This window comes from Amblyomma americanum, chromosome 6 (genome assembly GCF_052857255.1).
Source record: "Amblyomma americanum isolate KBUSLIRL-KWMA chromosome 6, ASM5285725v1, whole genome shotgun sequence".
Taxonomy (NCBI): Eukaryota; Metazoa; Arthropoda; class Arachnida; order Ixodida; family Ixodidae; genus Amblyomma; species Amblyomma americanum.
In genome coordinates this window covers 108,711,292-108,717,986 of record NC_135502.1, presented here as the reverse complement: position 1 = coordinate 108,717,986, position 6,695 = coordinate 108,711,292, and the positions used below count along the sequence as shown (strand labels likewise).

The window sequence follows — 6,695 nt, the reverse complement described above, 5'->3', positions numbered from 1 at the left end:
ACCAAGCACACCCAAGAGACCATCCTGATGTTCCAGAGCTTGCCCAAAATGACAAATTCGATCAGCTGGCTTTCAGGGAGCAGCTCATTCAACATATCTTTGAGTATGATGAGGTAGAAAAAGTCCACACGCACAATTTTCCCATACAGTCCATTCGTCACCAATAGAAGAAGAAAAAAGAAAAAATCTGCAAGCTCCATCAGAGAACAAAACAAGAACAAAGATAAAACACTATGCAGCACCTGTCAAATCTACCTCTGCTTCACATCATTACGTGATTGCTTTTCACAGTGGCACCACAGCCATCATCCCCGACCTGACTGGCCATAGGAAGAGCAATAATTTTGCCTCAGAGCTGAAAATGAGACAAATGACAGCTATAAACATGTGCAAGTTTGTATATTCCAGTTTTCCTCTAATGAAGTTCTGACTTAGTGCAGCCGGTCATTTTTGTTTTTTCTGTACACTTTGTTCATGTTTAGGCATATTTGACAAATAAATGTTCAAGTACTTCCCCACACATGACTATGCTGTTTGTTTCATTCAGAAGTGTAACTAATAAGCTACAATTTCATGCAATGCAATGTGCGCTGGGTTTGTTACTTGTAAAAAAAAATTTTGCTTTCAGTACACTCCAAATCATACACTTTCCCACAGTAGCGAAGAGTTCATTTCAAGAAGCTGAAGAGAGCCACTAATGGAAGCACACTATAATAGAGTCAACCAACAACAAATTCAGGAAGCAAGTAAGCAAGATAAAATTCCTGACCTCCCATAACTCAGGGAAGGTACTCAAGGTGCCACAGGATAGAAACTAAATAGTTTTAAAAAATTATTAATTTTAGTTGCCAAGCACTTTTCATTTCACGTCACAGCATTGCTTGTTGCACTCCACAGCGTCGCACTGCACAGCGTCGCACTGCACAGGGTCACACTCCACAGCGTCGCACACCACAGCGTCGCACACCACAGCGTCGCACACCACAGCGTCGCACAACACAGGGTCGCACAACACCGCGGCGTCTCACTCCACTGCGTGTCACTCCACAGCGTTGCACACCACAGGGTCACACTCCAGAGCGTCGCACACCACAGCGTCGTCGCACTCCGCGGCGTCTCACTCCACAGCGTTGCACACCGCAGGGTCACACTCCAGAGCGTCGCACACCACAGCGTCGCACTCCACTGCGTGTCACTCCACTGCGCGTCACTCCACAGCGTCGCACTGCACAGCACCGCACTCCACTTTTCACATCGCAAGTGAAGTCGAGCCAAGCCGATTCACGATCTTGCTGGTGTGGTTATAGTGCTGTGTAGTGTGGTATTGCGCACCAGTTGTTGGTTGCCGTGTCTAGGTCCTGCATGACACCGTGGTGATTCCCCGAGCTGCCTCATTTGTGCCTCCAGGGATTTTTTTTTTTTTTCCCCGCCTGTTTAAGTAGCCATTCGCAGGGTGGGGCTGCCAAGGCAGATGGACGGGAGACTGAAAAGCAGGAGCACGGCATAACAGAATGCTAGGAGTCAGATTAATTCCAAGACAGTACAAAATACACAGGACAATTTTGTAAGGGGAAACAATACTGGGCTTGGTGGCACCACCGCCACCACACAAAGGTAATGCTCTCACCATTTATCCATCTAGCCGGCCCTGCATTTCCTCCTCAACTGCAGTGGCTGCAGAAGGCCTAGCTGACTGGGAGCAGCCATTCAATGAGCCCCAACCAGGTGTTGGCTTCACCTACAGAGAGAAAAAAAAAAACTGGCATTTGTAAGTGCCCCAACATAGCAACATCATTGCTCTTTGGATCTCCCTCACAAGGTTTGTGCTACTTTTCCATGATGAGTAACGAAACCCAGCAGATCAGAATGCAACTAGGAGCACAAACAAATTGCCAGCTAAAGAGGGCTTCAAGAAAGGATGACCGACTGACTCGCAGCGGCAAGCAAGTAGGCGAATGGAATGCCCACCCACAGCTGTGCTCGTGACGCGGCGTCCAATATACAGTGAATATCATGTAAAAGGTTTATAAATCTGATTTTGAAAAGGTCTCACCCCCGTGGGGGCGAGTGGGCCGACCCCGGAGGCAGTGCAATACCGGGCCGTGCATCCAATACACTCAGCAAATTTTCGCCTGCACATCCCTAGATTTGCTGTGTTCGAAAATAATCGCGAAGTGCAGCAGACAAGCAACCTCACCTGTTTCTAAAAGAAAAAAAACTCGCCATTGATGTGAACCCAGTCAGCTGCTGCATAGCTACCCTGTCGAGAGCACTGGTTTCGGTTTCGCGCCGCATCGAGCACTGGTTTAGGTTTCGCGGAGGCGCATGATTGACGCATCTGCAGGTATATAATTGTAATGTTTCAGGTCTGATTTTGGATTTTGAAAAGGTCTCACCCCCGTAGGGGTGAGTGGGCCGATCCCGGAGGCAGTGCAATACCGGGCCAACCCGTGGCGGAGGTGAAGCAAGCTTCAAGCACTCCGCCGCATTCCAAAAATAAGTTTAATATCTTGGGTCCAAATAGGACCCGTATCAGATATTAAGCTGATAAGAACAGATACTACACTTTGATCTTAGCCAAAAGGCCGAGAAGCGATAACTAGAGCATTAATCAGTGATCAAAGTCATCCTGGTCCATCACCAGACCCGCCCCATTAGCCAGGTGAGCTCACGGCGGCGAGCGCCACGATTTCCGCCACTCCTCCGAGGCGATCGCTCCGGCGGCGCACTGCGGTCGGTCGGGCACGTTTGCGCTACTTGAAAGCAGCTAATTAAAGCCTAACAAATTCAAAATTCGATTAAGAACCCTCAGGACCCGAGCACAACGCTGCCTCAGCGGTCGCGAAGTCGTCCAGAAAAATTGCACTAGGGAAACACGAAAATGGTGTATTATCTCCTCTAACAAAATAATTTAGCTTGTAATATATGCCTCAACCTACAAAAACAGCATCTCAAACTCATATCAACAATTAAAATAACGACAAGCGAAACCGCATCCAGTATGGCAGCGCCCATGTGTAAACACGTCGCCGTCCACGTACCCGAGTTCCAACGCTAATAGGCCTGTAAATGTGAGCTTCCTAGCACTCCCAAGCGCGTATCCGGTTTACTGAACAAATTTAGTGAACTGACTGGCAAAGGGAAAACTCATAGGCAAACTCGCATCTACGATCTTCAAGCGGACGCATGGAATCAATCACGGTGGGCAAGGAGCCATATACCATCCATTTGGGCGCAGCTCGTCACTTTGGATTTATGCCCTACCATCCCGAGCATAACACAACGACAATCTAGAGCCAGAATCTTGTTGTGGGTAGTGTGATTGGCTCTTTATTCAATGAATGCTTGCTAGTCATTTTACATTCGCTCAGCGCAGCTGATCCGTAGATCCGCGGCGGACGGATGCACCGTGCTGCCCAACGCACATATCCTGTACTATTTAACTATGCCGCGGTACCAGACGCATCAGCCTTGCTGAAGCAAAGAAATGAAAATGCAAGGATCACCGAACTAGCGATTTTAAATTAAAATCTAGGTCGCCAAGGGAACCGAGTCGCCAGTCAGTGGATATGCGAGTTGGCCGCTTGGCCCACAGATGGCGCCACGATACCGCGAATCGCCCCGTCCGCGGAAAATAAAACGTCGAAAGACGTGCAGGAGCGAAACGTGAACCGCCTGAAACTGCAACCACGAGCTCCCTGCTTTAAAACCAAACGACACATCTTCACAAACGTTCACTGAAACGCAAAGAGCACAACGAATGCGTGAGCAAGAGAAAAACAAGAGGCTGTCATGTGACATGTCACTCCGTGCATGGCGCGGTCGGCCATCTTCCCCGAAGAAATATACTGAAATCACGATGTCAAAGTATAGCGTACTATCAAAATGGACACGTAACACGCGTCGTGCATCATGACATTTCGCTAAACTATAGCAGAAGCGATGCATATATGCCATTTAATGCGCAGGCAGCAGCGGCCGTGCTGCCTTCCCTGCGCTGCGAGCTCGACAGTGACAAACCAAGTGAAATACATGACAGCACGCTCACCCGACATGGCTCCGACAGCTCCAAAATATGGTGCTGGATGCAATGCAGCTCTACGTTCGGCTCCGCCGAAGGTTCTTCAAAGAGCTGCTGCGACGGCGACGCAACTTGAAGCAACCAGTCGAGCATGGCGGACGTCGATTGAGTTCTGCGCCGACGTTGGCAGCCGGCAACACGGCGTACGGCTCAAACGTCGACTAGCGCGTCTTTGAGGCACCTCAAACACGGCTAACAGCGGTGACCACATCACCATCACCTCGCGAAAGCGACAGGGGAGATTAACCACAGTGCCACAGACAGGCAGTACACGGCGAGGCACGTCTGAGCCGAACAGCGCGGAGTCCCATTTCCCCCCAGCCAGCCAGAGCCCCCATCCTACAGACGAATGGAAGCGCTCGGCTTAATGCGCTGCCGCCACCTGCCGGCAACAAGTGTCCTCTTTCCATCTCTTTCTTCCTCCCCCCCCCCCCCCCCCCCCACACACACACACACACACACACACACACACGAGCCTAGTGGGCGCCTGTGGAGACGAGTCAGACGACCGCGCAAATCCGCTGCGTTTTGGGTAGAGAGGGGAAAGAGAACAAACAGTTGCGCAATTGCTCCCTCACCCCACCCACGCCTCTCTTACCCTTTTGTCCTTCTTGCCCCCTCCAGTGCACGTAGCTGACTAACTGAAGACACACACAAAGAAAAGTACTACTGAGGGAAAACTAGGGGCCGGCAAGTAACTGCATGCGATCGCGACGCCGAGGCCAGCTTTGGCCATTCGTCAGAGACAGAGTGTTAGTTGGCGGGCCCTTTCAGAAGGCGCTTGCATCGATGAGGATTCGAGGGGCCTGGCGGAGGCCTCGGAAAAGACGAAAGGCGTGCCGGCTCGTGTGCTCCGCGCTCTAGCCGACTGGGAGCAAACGAGTGAGTGAAAAGACAGCGCAGCTACCGCGCCGCCGTTTGTTTGGACTATGTGCGCGGTGCACGTTAATTCTGTTTTCTGTAAGGGATCCTGTAGGGAAAAGGCGGAAAGCATGAGCATACATCGTACAAGCCCTCTCAGCGCTGCTGGGCTCCGATGCATGTTTTGGATAGCGTTTGTCGGGGCATAAAACCAGTGCTGAGCGCAAACATCCTCTCGTTATTGAGCATTCTAATTTGTGTTTACGGATCGAAAACAGGAATGCCTATCGGAAACAGTGACATGGGGGGCAGCACTTCGCGGAGTCGTCGTTTTTCCCAACATCGTTATCACACCTACACAAATGCGGACACTAAATAGAATAAGAAGATGTTACTTTTTTCAATTATTTCACTAGAGGGCCTAAATCAACTGCTGAGGGCATGTTGCAAGCGAGGCACTCTTTTATGTAACAGCGCTTTCTAAGTTCCTTTCAACGAGCACGTGTTTCGCGATATTTGCCAGGAATCCTCCCAGTGTGCACTGCGGCGCGTATAAATGGAAGCGGCTCTTCCACTTGTGTTTCTAAATCGCCAGCAAAGGCATGCATGTGTACACGTAAAACTGTCCAAGCTGAAACAGTTAGCAGGATCGGTAAGAGCTTGTGCGAGCACGCCTCCTCTGTTTGTCTGGCAAGGTCCTCTCGGACGGCTGTCAAGTGCGGGCTTTTTATTGGTCCCTTTGAGTGACAACCGTTCCTCGGGGCTATATAAGCCCCAACGCTGCCGCCTTCTACCGAGCCCGTTCTAGAGAGACCGACCCACCGAGAGCCGAATGCCGCTCACGAGTGGTGCGAGATGTGTGACGCGTTGGAGTCTCGCCGGACGTCGCTGTGCGAGAACAGTCGCGTTTGCTGTTAGCTCTCGGTCCCCGTGCCGATCTCGTCCCGTATAATGCTCTTTACATAATGTATAAAATCCCTTTTGTTATTCTCACCGACGCCTGACTCGGAGTCTTCGCTACCGACTTGAGAGCTGGCAACGCTCTGTCACAAAACGGGTGGCGAGCGCTACGGGACCACCTCAAAGTCGCAACATTGGTGGCAGTGGTGGGATCCCCAATCACAACAGCGGACCTTACACCTAGCCAGCTTTGGGACGACGGGACGGCTGAGTCTGTCCCGCCGCGTCGTCACCACCACCTGTCAATTGAGCCTATTCCAGTTTTCAAGGCGGCGTTTTGTGCTTTCAACCGCTCTGGCCTTCTTGGAAATGGTCGCTCCTTTCGATCGCCACGCGTTCACGTTGTTCGAATGAAAACCGGAGTGCATTTTAAGAGCGTCAGGTTTTATTCATCACGTTTCTCGATTTCTTGGGTTCCGCTAACATGCACCTCTCTCGGCGTGAAATTTCCAGAGTCCGAGGAATTCAAGGTGGCGACCACTATAGTAAATCGATATAGCAACCCAATTGGTGATTGATTAGTGACGTCAATGGTATACCGAATTGGTGATTGACGTCATAATTAAATAGTCACGGGACTTTGTTTAATCGCTTACAACTCGGTGAATAATGAGGTCATCATTAAAATAAATTAGATATTTGGAATCCTCTAGATAAGTACAACACGTCGGAAACCAATATTAACTGAAGTTAATATTGTTATGGTTAAGCTTAAATTTAATTGCTTATAATTAATCAAAGCCGCCGCGGTGGCTGAGTGGTTATGGCGCTCGGCTGCCGGCCCGAAAGACGC

At 50.2% G+C, this 6,695-nt stretch overlaps 1 non-coding gene across 1 annotated transcript; it reads right to left on the bottom strand.

The window, feature by feature from the left end:
* Nucleotides 1-2,405: 2,405 nt before the first annotated feature.
* LOC144095730 (U2 spliceosomal RNA) lies at nucleotides 2,406-2,597 on the bottom strand. The gene has a single exon (XR_013306752.1). It is a non-coding gene; the product is annotated as a U2 spliceosomal RNA (small nuclear RNA).
* Between the last annotated feature and the right edge of the window lie 4,098 nt (nucleotides 2,598-6,695).